At 40.8% G+C, this 17,196-nt stretch overlaps 1 long non-coding RNA gene and 1 pseudogene across 3 annotated transcripts in view; one reads left to right on the forward strand and one right to left on the reverse strand.

The window, feature by feature from the left end:
- Nucleotides 1–17,196, reverse strand: part of LOC106026363 (uncharacterized) — a 138,767-nt gene that overhangs the window by 118,792 nt on the left and 2,779 nt on the right. The gene's annotated exons all lie outside the window — the stretch shown is intronic.
- Nucleotides 2,049–2,527, forward strand: LOC100729151 (S-phase kinase-associated protein 1-like; annotated as a pseudogene).

Genomic DNA, 17,196 nt, shown 5'->3' on the forward strand with positions numbered 1-17,196 from the left:
GAAAAAGAAGGTGAATTAATTAAGGGACCTGGAAGGAAGACATTAGAAGTTTTCTCTTTAAGGAACAAGTAAAAGATTGTAGGTCTTGGTTGCAAAGGCAAAATTACGGCATGCTCATTATTCCTTCCTTAAAACAGAATTATTTCATCTATTGGTTTAAATTCCACAGGTGGAGGAAGAAAAATAAGACTGAGTAAAATGTGCTTGTTTGTTCGTTTATATGAAATTTTTATTGTTTGACCACCAGGAGCAAAGCAATTTCCAAAAGAGAAGGAAAGAAAAAAATTTTTCCTTTTTTTTTTTTTAGTGTGGTGATGAGCCAGAAGTTGGATGAGACAAGAATGGGGCACTTAGCCTGAAACACTTTATTACTCGTATTGTGTAGCCTTTAATTTTTAGTACATTTTATTTCTGTGTTTACAGAGTAGTCTTAATTTGTTTTATTTCTTTTTATCTTCTGGTACAGGATCTGTCTCTAAAACTTTTGGAATGCATATGCCAAGTGCCAATTGCTCTATGCCCAACCTGTGAGAATGCACGCATTCTGATATTTTTCAATTTTAAGACCACTCTTTGCGCCTATCAAGAACACGACTGCAATGTTTTAAAAATAGTGTTGCAATAACATCACAGCAGCGCCTGCCCCTGATGCTGGTACAGGAGCCCAAGGCAGGCATGATCCAGGGCGATGGGATGAGTCTGGGTAGTAGAAGTTTCTCTCATGCAGGGTTAGTGTGGTGAATGGACATGAGAAACCCCGGCTGGAGTTCTGTGCCCACCAATACGAGCAGTGTGACCTTGGCTGAGGTCAATCATAGTGACCACTGACCATGCCATGCTTTCAATCTTAAATGTCCCCCGAAAGTCTCAAGTATTTGAAAGGTGATTTGGTTACAGGTGAGGATCTTGTCACTGAATGCAGTTAGAAGTGAGTCCCTGAGGCCTTTACCAAGAAGTGTATTCTTACCCCGAGTTCTTCCCTTCTCTCTCTTCTTCTTGTTCTTTGCATAGGCCCTTCCACCTGCCCATTCTGCTCTGAAGCAAAGTGACTGTGGACTGAATCCTTTAAAAACTGTGAGCCAAAATAAATCTCTTCCTCTAATTTGGTGCTGTATTTTGTTCCCACAATGGGAAAGTGACTAAAAAACCCTGCATATCACATATGGTTCTCAAATTTTATCTGTATTATGATGTATAATCATCACCATAATATCACATGATGTGTACATTACTCTCATTCCCATTTCATAGCTAAGAAAACTGAGGCACAGTAACTTGTCCCAAAAATATAAGGTGTTTTTAAAAATAAATAACAAAGAGGCAAACAAGTAAGTAGAAAAATCTAAAGGATGCAAATAGATGCTTCATAAAGCAGGGCACCTGTTATGATATAAACCTACAGAGACCTCCAAATTCTCATGTGTTGAAGGCTTGGTTCAGAACGGAGCAGTGTTCAGATGTGAACTTTGGGAGGTGACTGATAGTAGTGGCTCTGACCTCACTGATGAACAAATCCACTGTTGACTTACAGTTTAATGAGCTGTTAGGAGGTGGAAGAGCTGTTAACAGATGAGGCATAGTTGGAGAGCAGGTCACTGGGTTTGTGGGTTTAAAGGGCATATCTTGTCCCCTGAACCCTAACTCTCTGTGTTATCATCATCTCTTTGCTTCCTGGATGCTGTCAATAGATTTCCTCTTTCATTCTCTTCCTTGATGCTTTACTTCAATACCAATTTAAAATCAATGAGCCCAGCCAACCATGGACTGAATCCACTGAAACCGTGAAGGGAAATAAAGCTTTCCTCCTTTTCAGTTGTTTTCCTTGAGTGTTTGTCACGATGATAGGAGACTGAGGAACACGTCATTGGAAGGCTGACTAATGCAGTACCTACATAGCCATTAAACCCAGGGATAAGGGCTCAGCCTTTTTGTCATCACTGGACCCAAGTTAAAACCAATGTCATGTCCTGTCCATTGCCGCCTTTCTCCAGTGTGTGAGAACATCTTTCTGCTCCTATCTGCCTCTTGTCCTTCAGAGACCAAACACCATGCCTTCAATTAAGTTCTAGAGCTCTGATGGAGAGATATCTGAAGTTAATGTTAAAATTGCCAAACAATCTGTGACAACCAGGACCATGCTGGAAGATTTGGAAATGGATGATGATGGAGGTAATGATCCAGTACCTCTACCAAATGTTAATATTTTTAAAAATGTCACTCAGTGATGTACTCACCACAAGGAAGAACCTCCTCCTTCTCCAGAGGATGATGAGAATCAAGAAAAGTGAACGGATCATGACCCTGTTTGGGACCAAGAATTCCTGAAAGTTGACCAAGGAACCCTTTTTGAACTTATTCTGGCAGCAAACATCAAAAGTTTGCTTGATGTTACATGCAAGACTGTCGTCAACCTGATCAAGGGGAAAACTCCTAAGGAAATTCACAAGACTTTTAATACCAAAAACGACTTTCCTGAAAGGGAGGAAGCCAGGTACACAAGGAGAACCGGTGGTGTGAAGAGCAGTGAAGTATGTCCGGGACTGTAACACTGTAATGATTTTCCTAAATATTCCAGTTGGCCTGTTCTGTTTATAATTTTCATGTTAGGCAAACAACAGATAAATGCAGCAGTAAATCAATTGTATTAACCTGATATTGTCCTCAGCGAATGTGTAATTTTAATACAGATTCCAAACCAATGGCTGAATTTCTTCTAAACTGAGCAAAATTTGTTGTTTTTCTTTACTCTGAATAAAACTGAACTGTGAGTTCTCTGTAGAAAGTTGACACTTTGAGTTTTCTCTTTTTTTGTAAAGTTATGTCTGCGTAGTTTATTGTCCATGTAACTTCAGTAAGCTTTCAAAGTTGGCATTTTGGGCTGGGGATTTAGCTCAGTCGCATAAGTATCTGCCTGGCAAGCGTGAGGTCGTGAGTTCAATTCCCGGTACCACAAAAAAAAGTTGGCATTTTAAGTAAAAAAAAAACTTGAAAAAAGTTTTCTGAAAGAGAATTAACAAAATAGTATCTTTGTTCAGAAGCTGGAAACTAGGAAACAGCTACTGGAAGTAACTATTCCAAGTGAGTAATTTAAGTTGCCTCCCAGCATCAAGTCATATCAGTGGTATAGATCAGTCTCTGTGTAGCAGGGCTTGTTCAGTTGGACTTGTTTTGCTTGTTCTTAAATTTTTAACCTTCTCAACTTTGAGCATGTTGCCTAGAGGCTTAGTAACTCCCAAGTTTGTGGTTTAGGAGAGATATATAAATAGACAGTTTGCTAACTTTTCAATTAAAGACAACATATTAAAAAAATCAACCAACCAAACAAAAGAAGCCCAAATGGCATTTGGCACACAGTGAACAGAGTGGCTAGAATCAAAGAGGCTGATCCAAGTCTGGAGAAGAGACAGAGCCACGTAACACATGGCACCTAAGTTGGTCCAGCTTATTTAGGTAACATTTCAACCTCAACTACTAAGTTCTGCATTGCAAGTCCTATGATACAGCAGCCTCACTCACTGGAGTACAACAAAGAGACATTTACAACTGGCATCAAAATATACACAAGAATATTCACGGAAACATGATTTGTGACAGGTCTAAGCCAGAGACAAACTATCATCCACAGAAAGAAGACCAAGAGAGTTCACTACGTTATGATATAATAGTACTCAGCAATACATATTAGCTTCAGCTATGTGCAACACTGGGGTCAATGTTATAACAAATGTTGACAAAGTGACTGAGACACAGAGAGATGCAACAGGATGGCGTTTAAAATCATGTTTGTGAAATTAAGCTCCAATTTTAAAACTGAGGATGGCGGGAAGGAGGGAACTGTGCAAACAAGGGGAAGGGGATGGGACCCCCTGAATTGGGTCCATAGTAGAGGAAAACCTGTCCGCACTTGGGGAAACATTTCTTTAATGTTTTAATGTTAATTTCTTTAATGTTCCTGGGGTGTGTAAAATCAGGAGCTGATCGATTGCTTACCCTCCTCCAGACTCCATGAATAAACATGGGGGCTTAAAATTTACTTTCTTCCTAAAGAAATCACTGAAGTATTACATACTACTTGAGTCTTTTAAAAGAAAAACTCTTCCCCTAATTGCTCTTATGTCTAAAATATTGGGACTCTAAATATACAATAAATGTTACATTTAACAAAGTTAAGCATAAACAACTTTAAATATTAAAGGCTTATAAATAAAGAGGTACAATACACCAGCAATTTCAACTTGCTTCCTTATTTTATTACATTATTTACTCAGTCTTAAACTAGGAACTGCCTCTAGGTAGTAGAATTAATGGTATCTTTTTCTTTTTGTTTCTATTTTTTGGTTATTTTTTTTCCAGTTAGCTATCATAAGCAAGTAGTACCTAATGAGAAAATAAATTCAAAAGTAAGCTGAGCATTCAGATTAACCCTTGAACGCTCTGATTTGGAGATCTACAAAAGTGTGTCATTCTGTCAGGCATTCTTTTGAGTCAGCAATGCCTCCTTTTTCCCTAATTGTTTCTAGTTTGATCAGCAAGAAAATTCTGTCATTTGTAGTTTTGCTGTTGAAACCAAAGTGCCGTCTCTCAGGCTGTTTTCTGGCCCACATTTAGGGGAAGCTCTCCTTCCACGGCAGCCTTTTCACCAGGACCTGAAATAAGGGGGCTTCTTTCCACAACTATGACCCACACCGTAAAGAATGCTCACATTCCTAGCGCACATGAGGAACCAACCCTTCCCTGATTAAATTGGTGAATGAATAAAGGACTCAATGGTTGATTCAGGGGTTTTTGAAACTTCATTAGAATAGCGCCCTCTATTATGAATATTTGTGAATGTGGAGGTAATGTTACAGTCGTAGAATGTTATAAAAGAATGACGCTAGAATACTGTTTCAAATTTTAAAATTTTGTTTATTGTTCTTGGATTTTAATCTTAACATGTATTAAATTCAGGATATTGTGTGATCGATGGTGTGTCACTACTCTTGCTGGCCAAATAGTCAGTGTGGTTCTCTTGTCACTGTGTGCTCATTCCTGAACTCCTCCTTGTGGCGGGCAGCCTCTGTAATAGGCTCCAGCAACTGTTCATGCTCTTAAGTAACCTTTTTCCCTTTGATGTCGTCTAGACCCATTGGCTTGCTTCCAACATACAGAAAATGTCACACGTGATGAGACATCACTTCTGAGACAGGGTTGCATAAGCACTGCTGTGGTCATGAATTGCTAGGAAAACACTTTAAGATAGGACATATAATTTTTAAGACCATTTTCTAATAGTCATCCAAAAAGTCAAATACAAAACAGTGCAGGAAATCTGTCCACACACTAAAGACCCAAAGAATCCAACTGAGGGCCTGGGTCCCACAGCAATGCTCTGTACAAGCCCAGCTGAAGATACGGAGCCCATGACAATGCCCCCATGAGTCCAACTGGAGGCTGGAGCCCATGGCAATATGCCATGCGAGTCTGTTTCATGGATCTGCGCTGGGAAAGCCCGAAGTCAGCACTGGAATTTAGAAAGGCTGTGCCAGCAGAATGAAGGACCTGTGCCAGCAGGCTGAGGGATCTGCACTAGAGCCAGGAAGTGACACTCAAAATAAGAACCAGAGCTCCCCCTCCACACACACACACACAAAATAAAATTACCACAGGTGCCAGGGATTTAGCTCAGTGGCACTGGCAAGTGCAAGGCCATGAGTTCAATCTCCAGTACCAAAAAAAAGTACCACACAGATCCTGAGCTCCTCTGATGAGAACAGCTGAGTTCCTATCAGGAAAGTCAGCATGACAAGATCTTCCAGGAGAACCAGCAGCACCACCTTTTACTCTCCAGTTCTTTTCACGTTTGTTGGCCACAACCTTCAGGAACATCTTTCACACTCAGCACCACACTGATTCAGTTCAGCTGGGTGTCACAAGTCGACTGCCAGTTGTCATTCCACCACAAGTACCACAGCACCGCTCTTCGATGGTTCTTTTTGATGCTGCCCACTCACTCTGATGAAGCCAACTACCATGTTATGCTTTGCTCTATGAAGAGTCCACATGACGAAGGATTAAGAGTGAACTCTGGAACAGCCACCCAGGAAGGGAAGTCACACCTTCACTTCAACAACCTGGAAAACAAGCTCTGCTGTCACTAGTGATGCAGATCCTCTCCCAGTGATCCTTTGGAGCCACAGTCAACACCTTGAATGCAGCCTAAGACCCCAAAACCTGAAGACCTGGCTGTGCTAAGCCAGGCTGCTGACCCACAGGAACTCTGAGATGATAAATGTATATTGTTTAAAGTCATGAACCAGGATAGGTAATTTGTTATGCAGCAGTAGATGACTGATACACTTACTTGCATCTTTTCAAGTGAGAAACATACTCACATGATTTGAGTGTATGTGTTGAATAGAAATGTGCTGTGGTTTGATATTAGAATGGAAAGTATCCGATATGCATGGAGCACAGAAAGAGAGCACCTGGATAAAAATAGGCATCATGAAACCAGTGTCCTTAGTTACAGGAACAACCAGAAATTTTATTTCATTTTGCCAACAACAAGAAATACATTATGGACCTGTAACAGTGTGTCAGAGGTGCCACAATGTGATACCACATAGACTAAGTGGCTAAAGCCACAGCAATTTATCACCTCACAGGTCTGGAGACCAAAGAGGGTACCAGCAGGATGTGTTTATTTTGAATGCTGTGAGGGAGAATTTGTTTCAGGTCTCGCTTCTTGGCTTTCAAGTGGCTTATTTGTCCCTGCATCTTCATTTTGTCTTCCTTTGTCCTTTTCTCCATGCACAAATTTTCCCTTTTTTATGTGGATTTCAATCATACTGGGTGAGGATTCCCTGCAGCACCTTTGTGCAGCACTTTAATCACACCTTAAAGACTTGATCTTCAAATGCAATCATGTCACATGATTCTGGGGTTTTAACTTCATATAAATTTGGGGTACATAAAGTTTAACCCATAGTGCCATGTAAAGTAACATCTTCAGAGCTTCTGGGGTTTAGGAGATGGATGTCTCAGTGGGCGTGAGCACTGTTGTGCCTACATCGGGGTGAATAACAGAAGAGGAGCATGAGAATTTCGGGTGTGTGCCAGAATGAACAGCATGTTCCCACTTAGAATGGATTAGAAAAGGTAAATTTAGGAAGAAAAAAATGAATTCTGCATGGAAAGTGCCTCTCCATCGTGATTTTTCAGAAGAAAATGGGCAAGTCGTTTGATTGTCCATGGAGAGCATTATGGTTTAAGTGTGAAGTACCCCCAAAGACTGAGGTATTCAAGGTCTGGTCCCCAATACAGTAATGTTTTAGGTTACTGACTCATGAGAGCTGTGGTTTATCACTGAAATAACACATTGATAGACCACAGTTTGATGACATTATTGGAAAGTGATTGAAACATAGGTGATGGGGACCTAGAAAAAGTGAGTGGGTGATAGGAATGTGTCCTTAGGAAAAACACCTTGTTGCTTGGCTCATGCTCCTGCTTGCTGCCATGATATTCTGCCTTACCTGAGACCCAAAGAAATAAATCAAACTAACCATGGGTTAAAACCTACAGAACCATGTGCCAAAGTGCATGTTTCTTCGGTTTTCCATGTCAAGCGTTTTGTCACAGATATAGGAAGCTGACAAACGCAGGCAACTGGGGCTGAGCAGTGGGGTCCGTGCTGTGACTATACCTGACCATGTAGTCCAGGAGGTTTGGATCTAGTTAGGGGAAGGGATGTGGAAATTTTGGGAGATTCAGGCCAGAGAAACCCTGAAATATTGGGAGTGAAGCTTTGGTGTGATGTCAGAAGATCAGGATGCTACAGGAACATGGAGTGTAAAGGCTGTGCTCATGGTCTTTAAAACAGAAACAAGGACTCGATTGGAAACTGGAAATTGGAACAGAAGTCGTTCTTATTGCATTTTGGCAAGGAACATAGCTACCTTTTATCCATGTCCTGAGATTGTGCGTGGATGCGTTTATGGGTGAAGGTATATTTTATCTGGCTGAGAAAATTTCAAGGCAATACAGCACGTTAGAGGCATAAGTATTGCTGGTGCTTCCTAGCCAGATTCACAATGAGAATGGGGAACAAAAACCAAAGAAGAATGATTCAGGAAACTAGTCATTTTGCCAGTGAAGAAGTGTGTTTACCAGCGAGACCAAGGAAGATGTAGCTGCTAAAAAAACATCATTAAAAAGAAAACAGTAAGAAATGAGACTGGGACAATCACAAATGTCACTACAAGGCATCTAAGGAATTGGCCAGACTTTACTCACTGCAGGGTGAAGGATATAAAATTTATTCTTTTCAAAGATTTACTTTGACTGAAGAGAGATGGGGCATCTTTTTGCACAGAGCAGCCTAGGGAGTTGTTTCCCCAGCATTCACGTCACTGTGCTCAGTTGTCAAGTCACTAATAGGTCACTGCAACTGTGGGGCCCAGCTACTGCTCCTGATGTGAGTAGACCTTGGTATTATCTAAATGAGCCTGATTGGAGGCATACAAAGTGCAAGAGCTCAGAGTCACCAAAGCTTACGCAGTTACTTTCAGGGAAGCCCTGGAAGGTCAGGCAACATGGGACATGGTCTGTCTTTGCAGGCAACCCTGAAGTTGATACAGGAAGCTATGAGGGTGAAACTGAAGCTATGTGTGAGATCTCATGAAGACAGACTATTCCAAGAATGTGGTACTGTTACTGAGGAAAGCTGAAGGCAGTGAGAACTACCCCCAAGATAGAGAGTGTATAGGCTGCAACCAGTGAGGCCACAGGCAGTGGAGTTGTTTAAATCGTTTGTGGCCCACATTCAGCTACCGTGTGCCCTTGATGCTGGACATGGAGCTGCAAAATTTAATCTTCTCCCTGATGGATGCTGACCTCCCTCTAGTCTGATCCTTTCTTTCTACACTGCCTGCACCATGACTCCTTTTGTAACGGGAGTGTTTGCCCTGTGTCTCTCTCACCATTTTATATTGGGAGGATGGAACTACTGTTTGCATTTCACTGGGGTGCACAGATGTGTTGTTGTGTCATGAGAGACTCTGGAATGGACATGTGAGTAGTCATGGAACTGTGAAGATTTGGGGCCCTCTTAGGGAAGGTCTAAATGCATTATGAGGTGATCATGAGCTCTTTGGGGGCAGGGAAGAACATTAAAGAGTATGGGCCAAAGGTTCAGGTATTGGAAGATTGGTCCTTGTGTTCAGGGGGAAATTTTTTGAAAGTGATTTTTGGGTCATGAGGTCTCTAAATTCATCAGTTAGAGTCACTGGTAGATTCATAATTTTATGTCATTATTAGGAGGTGATGGACGCTTGGGCCCCATAGCCTAGTTGAAAAGAGTAGCTCATGGATGCATTTCCCTGGAGACTGTATCTTGTCCCCAGCCTTTTGCCTTTCCCACAGTGATGGAAATCTGACTAACAGAGAGTGTCTCTTCTTATTGTTTTATTCTTTCATGATCTTTCTCTTTGCAAGTGAACACAAGTCAGCCTACAAAACATCAACAGCTCTGGTGAATGGCACTATATGAAACCAAAGGCTTGAAGGAATATTCCATGTATTCTGTCATTCAAAAACACTTTGATCCACTGTACATCATGCATCATGAGGCGCTTTTAGCTGAACCATCTTAGTAAATCTCAAAATAGATGCCATAGATGCCATTGTTTTTATTTTATAAATGCATAGATGCCATTGTTTTTATTTTATAAAAGAATAAGTGAAGGGCAGGGAAGATATCTGAGTGGATTTAGAGAAAAAAAGATTCAAATTTAGGAAGATCCAATGCCAGAGTGTTGCTCTTTGAGGGCTTTCTTGGTTGGCTATGATTTTCCAGAGGTAATGACATTTGCAGTAGAGGCTGAATGATCACAAGAAGAATTTATTCTTTCAAAATTGTGTCTAACAGAGCTCACTAGGAGTGACTGAGAGAGCAGAGGGGATTTTTAGTTTAATTTTTAAGGAAGCAGGATCATCTGATTTAATTCTAACTTTTAGTAACAATGTGACTGTATTCTGTGTCTGTATATACTATGTGCTGTGACCTTACTGTATAGGAATAAGAGAAAGGTGTCACCATTATCTCATTTTATAGAATAAGAAACTGAGGCTAAGTATTATGGATGGATTCACAGAACTAATAATGCACAGTTGGGATTTCAACTCTGGGCATCTAGTACTGGAACCTGTCCTCTTAAAGTCTGTGATACTTATTCAGTGTTTACTGGGAATTTCACTTCCTATTCTTTCTAAGTGTAACTAGACCCTCAGAGATACAGACTATGAACAGCATGGACTTACAATAACCTATGCAGATAAACTATACCTCAGGTAACAATTAGAGAAACAGATAGCACATGAGTGCCTATGGTGGGCACAGAGAAAGTGAACTAGGAGCTAGAAGAGAAAGGATTCAAGGGAGCTCATCAGTTTTGGAAGTTTAAATCACCTTCGATAAGTGGCATCCCCTTTCCTTTTTAATGCAACAAAGACTAACACAGATGCAAGCTATGTATACCCTTTGTTACTGAGAGAAGCTAGGCTGGAGGGAAGCCAAGAGACTCAAGTAAGCTGAACCCCAGAGCTGTGCAGACATACCCAGGGAAGAAGAGGCAACCGCAGGCCCAGCCTGGCCTCTCCCCTCCAGGAAAGCCTCAGAGGTCAGAGCAGAGAAGCTGTACATCCTGGATGCTATCTTGCAACCAGCTTGCTCCCAAGTGTAAGACAAAGCAGATGAGAGTACCCACAGTTATTCTTTATATCTGTCAATAAACAAGTTTCTCCATCTTCCTCTGCAGGTGGAATGTCCCTATCATCTCAGGTGACCTCCAGAAAGAGGCAAATCCATAACATTGGAAGATTCCAGAGAAGCAACAAGAGCTGACAGACATTATATGATCCCAGGAGAACACCAACACCTCTCCAATACCCAGCTCCATGCAGGTTTGGGTTCTGACTATAGCACATATATATAGTTTTGGGTTTACACAAGTCCTGGGCAGAGACTGATGAAGAGCAAAAAAACTGAGCATACGTGGGAAGACAAAAACAATTATACAGAGAACTGAACTTTTAAACTTAGCATTTTCTTTTGTCAGTTTATTCAATGTAATTATAACAATAAAATGAACACTGGATTTAAATACTTTATGAATAGTTACACTCCTAGAATGTTAGTACATTTTTGAAAGCCTGAAGAACACAACTCTCTTTTCTTTCATTTGAAGAAATGCCGTAAGACACACTGTGATTCTCTTTCTAGGTTTATGATGTGCATGTGTTTAGGTAAGACAAAATGGCAAGATTTGACTTGAACCTGTCTCAAAATCTAGCACTACTAGTTGCATGCTGGAACAGTTAATCTTCAATTTTAACTTCTCTGTTTGCACATAAAATAGCATCAAATGGAGAATGAGCATAAATTTAACATACACATATTCCATAGATGCCATGATTTATCTTACGTGCACATACTCCACCTCAATCTTATTTTGCAGGATGTCTGGTGGGCTTTCCTAACATTGTACAAGGTACCCATCTCCCATTTGTTTACAATTCTTAGTGTACAATAAATATTGTATAAAAACTCAGATAAGATACTTTGGTGATTTTAAATAAAAATGGAAATTGTTTTCCATTTAAGTATGAATTATCCAAGCTTCAAAATATTCTGTATACTTATAACTACCACAAAGGAGGAAGAATAGATGTAAATGTCATTACAAACCAAAAGTGTGTGAAAAAGAGATTGATACAGCTTTGACTCTATTTTAAATCTGGAGTCCAAAGAAAGCTCAGAAAAAGACTGCAGGGCCCTCAGCTTTTGAGGACAATAGGATTGTGCCTGCAGGGCTTTAACGGGGACTCCAGCCAGCACTCCATGAGCTTCCTGAAGCTGAGAGCTGGAGATAGATGAGAATGTGAAAGAAGCCTGGAGCAAATGCTGCCTCCATCTCCCGCAAATACACAGAACCACTCACGAGCACTGCCAAGCTGGATTGCCACCTTCCTGCTCACACACTTCCGTGAGCTCCAAGGAAGTACTGGATTTGATTCATTCCACTCATGTGCCTAGCAGAGGACGTGCTATAAGCAGATACCCAATGAATGCTGGCCCCGCTGAACTGATGCAGTTGCAGGGAGACAAAACACTCTTTTTTTTCTGAATGTAGTGAGCTTTCCTGTATCTTTGAATAAGGTCTAAAACAGAAAATCATCTAGAGCGACTCATCAGAGGATCAGCCAACTTTGTTCCTAGCAAACCTGAAATCAAGCAAGAGAGCCACAATTTCCTGTTGCCCTGAAGGCATTCCAGCACTCAGCAGGGAATAACAGTTTGAACAAGGGGACCACATCAAGCTTGCAATATTGCAATTCTAATAGTACTAATGTGTGTTATTTGGGGCAATGTTTGACAGACGATCACAAATAAAAGCAACATGTTATCTAAAGTTGTTTATCCAACACAGTGGATGCTCTATAAGCTATTTATATGAAATAGTATTTAATCAACTTCCTTTACCTGAATCAACCCAGCCCTTATGCCCTGCAATATTATAATCTAATAGGGCCAGTCTTGTCCTTAAAGTCACAGGCTCAGTGCGTAGGGCCCATAAGAATTTTGGAGGCTTCTAGAGCCTCTAAAGACATTATAATTTACCTTAAAATCAAAAGAAAAAGTAAAGCTTGAGATTAAAGCAAACACTTATATCAACAGGAGTAATGCATTCATCTTTATATCAATGCACTGACAAAATATACTTTCAATATGTGCATAATAGTCATTTTGTTACTATGACAAAATACCAAAGGCAGCCCGACTTATAGGTAAATTGTTGGATTTAGTTTACAGCTACGAAAACTGAGAGTCTGAATAGCATGATGCAGATTCTTGCAAGGATTTCCTTTGACTGTGTCAAATCATAGTAGGTTGGAATGTTGTGGGAACACATATAGGAACAACTGATCACATCAGGAGCCAAACCAAGGATTCACAAGAGAATCTTTCTTTAATGGATGCTCCCCCAAGGATTTAAGAGCCTCTCACTAGGCCTCACCTCTTGAAGGTTCCACCAGCTCTAATTATCACCATCCTGAGGGCTAAACCTTTCACAGATGGGCAGGAGGAGGACATTCATAACTAAATCTCAGCAGCGAGGAAGGGACTCACAGACACATACCAAACAGGAAATCTGGTATGATAAAGGGAATGAAAGTCATGTTTTCAAAAAAGAAATGATCGAGAAAGCCACTGATCACAGATGGGTGGACTCAGCATTTATCTATAGACAGATTGGGAACCAGTAGGGAGACATGCAATGGGTGATCTGCATCAGAAGGGCTCTCAGTCCTTCATGCTCTGTAGACATGACCCTCATTTTCCTTCTCACTAGCACACTGCTCTGGCTAATTACCAAATCAAAAGAAATAGAAACAACTCTAGACCTCAGCACAATCAAATTAGCAGAGTTATTTGAGGACACCACTTTCTGGCAGAGTAATCATACTCTTTTTGTGTTGTCAAAACCAGTGAAAATTATCTTGCAAATCCAAAACAATCCCTTCACCCAGTCAGCTCTGTGGATAGCAGTATTTCCTATCAGCACTCCTCAGCTTTACAAATGATCTTTTTCTAAGAAGACGGGAATGCACAAAGCACAATTAAGCAATATCCATCAAGCTTTCCATACAACGAAGACATTTTAAAAATACATTTGAGTTTTCAGGTGACTCAGCAGTAAGAGCCATTAGCACACCACCTAAATCAGGACTTGGAAACTTTATTAAAATTGGATTTTTAACCTGAGCCCAATTTCCATTGCTTGTAAAGATCCCACTGGACTTCTTAATATTCATGCTATTAACTTTAAAGATTCAAGCAGTCATTATGAGAGGAGGTGGAATACAGGGCAGCCCAGGCAGATCAAGGTTGCAGGTAAAATCCCCATGGAGAGCGGGTAGACAGCCTGAATGTGGATCTTACACGTCTTCAGAAGCAAAAACACTGTTTTTCTGTCTCTTCCTGTTTCTCTTCTCTGGAGCTCTCTCCATGACTCCTCAGTCCTCATACACAAGCACATTACATATTTGTAGGAAAATAATAACCAAAATGAACAAAAGCAAACCATTGAATTACAAAGGGCACAGGAGTAGGAATCCAGTTTAAACCAGAGGTGAGCTGCTCTAGGTAAATCCCTCCTTTGGTGTACCAATAAACTCACTCAATGACAAAATGCAAAACAGCGAAGTCAGGGCTAAGGACCTACAAACTTAATTAAGAGGAAACCCCTTTATTTGTACATCACCTTGAACAAGTTTCATAAACTTCATTGTTCCTATTTGTAAAACGGGGAAGCCCCAGCTTTAAGAAAATGGTTGCAAAAACAAAAGATACCACTGTGTGAGACATTTAGAACAGAAGCCCCAGCCATATCAAAGGCTATTATTGCAGAATGCTGACCAAATCCATAGGTCTGCTGCATTTCTTCCCACTTCATTCACTGAGCCTTCCAATACCAGTGGGTTTCTGTAAAGGAGGGCTGTGAACATTAGCTTTGCTTCTTGAGAAAAGATTTCATGTACATTTTGGTCAATGGTGATGTCTTAACTTTTCATTTTTCCCTCAGTATCTGGCACAGTGCTCAATACATACAACAAACACACTAACCACTTAAATACTAGTAGTGCAGAGATCACCTACTAGTGTTTTCTCATTCCCCACTGATAACACTGTATAGCCACACAATTAAGAAAGACAACTGCTTCTCCAGTTGACTACCATCATATGCTACTAGTAGTCACCACTCTTATACCTCCAGCTTTGAAACAGAGATAGTACTTCTGACCTAAATCATCATAATTTAAAGGAGATGAAATCTCCCAATGTTTAAAATAATAAATATATTTATTTATTTATTTGAGCACTGTATGTTTCATACACCATGTTCCCTGCTCAAGGCACTTCCAGTTTGCTGGGGAAGATGACCCTGAAGCAGACACTTTTACTGCAATGTTTTGTCATAGCAGAGCTGTGACAAAATGCCTGAGAAAATCAACTTAAAAGAAGGTGATTTTATTTTGGCTCAAGGTTTCAGAGATTTCAGTCCATGGTTGCCTGGCTCAAGACAGTAACACCATGGAAGATGGGCTTGGCGGAGAAAAACAGCTCACTTCTTGGCAGCCAGGAAGGGGAAAGAGAGAAGGAGAGAGGGTTGGGTGGATGCTAGAGAACAAGACACATCCTTTATTATGGGTGATTCAGTGTGTCAACTTGAGGAGTTTAGACTTTTCACTGAGAGATACAGCAAGAAGCCAGAATCCTTACTTTATAAATATCCTCATCCTGTGCAAAAGGAGGGCACAGAGATTTTGTGAGTGCTACATCTGCCCTTGTGGGTGGGGTTGGGAGGTGACCTGCATACAATATAAGGCCTCTTCTTCTACTCCTGCCCCTTTTGTCCTGGCTACTTTTACTGGCTGCTTCCTTGAAGTGTTGCCCTGGTGCCATGCCACCTTTCCTTGAAGCCAGCTGATTGTGGACTGAAACATCCACAAACTGTGAGCTAAATAAACCTTTCTTTCTTTAACTTTGGATATAGAGAAAAAAGTATGCAAGACATCCTTCAAAGATACATCATCAGTGATCTACATTTTAATGCTGGGCTCCAACTTCCAATAGCTCATTCAGATATGAACCCTTCAGCAGATTAATCAATTGATGAGTCATCACTACATGAGCCAGTCACCTCTATAGGCTCTAGTTCCCAACAGTGGGACAGAGGATTGAAACAACAACAACTGCCATACAAATACCCAGCTAGGAAGCCCGTCTGAGGCCCAGAAGACTCCAGAGTAGACATCTCAGACAGGTGGCAAATGGCTGAGCAGATACAAAAAGTTGAAAAGAAAGAAAGAAAAAATCCTACCTAACTTTAAACATAAAAACACTGATTATTGACCAATTGAAAGTTGCAGAAATTAAGAGAGAGAACGAGGGAGACAGAACAACTCAAATGACAGTCATCAAATTCTTGTCATTGCCAGATGTCTGGGAGCTATTTCTGCAAATGGAAGCCACTAACTGAATCCCAGGGTTGGGTCCTGTGGTTAGGGCCTAGTTTCTCTCAAGGCCTGTTAGTCAGCCAGTTAATCTGCCAGGATGCAAGCGGAATCTTTGCTGGTCCTTTTGTCTCACAAATGAGTTATGAAATTCAAACTACTGGCGCCTAACCCTTTGAACTCTTAGGCAAAGTAATTGTTCCAACATAGATCATCAAAACTGCACCCAGATTCTGAAGAACTCATGATCTGCAATATATCTGGCTGTTATCAGGAGTTTACAGATACTACAATTGGCAGGGCTTTATCTTAGACTCTAACTGGACCCAGACAACTTCATACATGGTTTTACACAGCTTCACAGAATGGGGAAGAAAAGCACTTCTTTTAAATCTAAGTTTAAGTGCTAAGGCTTTTTGAAGTGCAGCTTTAAAGTGACTTCCTAAAATTTGCATTTTTTACCTAAAATGGGCATGTCAACATTACTCTGATTCCAAGTAGTAGTCAGAGCCATTAAAAGGCCTAAAAGCTTATTTTTCAAAAGAAGCCTTGGTTTCAGCCTCCCAGAGGTTTCTGGCTGTGTCCATTAGAAAATGCTGCAGCTGGCAGCTGTTTCCTTCTGAAAGGGCAGGGACGAACCTCTGCAGGGGTTAAGCGGTCAAGGCTTGGTAAGAATCCTCTTTTAGACAGAAAAATATTAATTAAAAATATGTACGGCAAGTGTGGTTCCTCTCAAATACTTATCTTACAAAATGTAACATACAAGAAATGTATTGAAATCCCATCTAAAAGAAGTTACTTTGATGTTTATTTGACTTTCTTAAATTCATACACATACACACACACACACACACACACACACACACACACACACGTAGTTGGCTTGACTCTGAAGCCACATATTTTGGCTCAGGTGAGTATGCGGCTCCGTTTGGAGATTCCACATTTACACGGTGGCTCCAACTCTCACACTGAGCTAGTGTATGCTGCTGTGTTCTCACTGAAAATCTCCCAGTTTTCGAACTGGGACGGGGCCAGAAGGACTTTGCTTAATTTCAAAGCTGAGGTTTGCTGTCCTCAGCGCCCCAGCAGAAGCGCAGCGGAACTAGGACGCGAGCTCTCCTCACGCGACTGCAC

Source organism: Cavia porcellus, unplaced genomic scaffold (genome assembly GCF_034190915.1).
Source record: "Cavia porcellus strain 051 isolate PalLab524CR breed Dunkin Hartley unplaced genomic scaffold, mCavPor4.1 scaffold_18, whole genome shotgun sequence".
Classification (NCBI taxonomy): domain Eukaryota; kingdom Metazoa; phylum Chordata; class Mammalia; order Rodentia; family Caviidae; genus Cavia; species Cavia porcellus.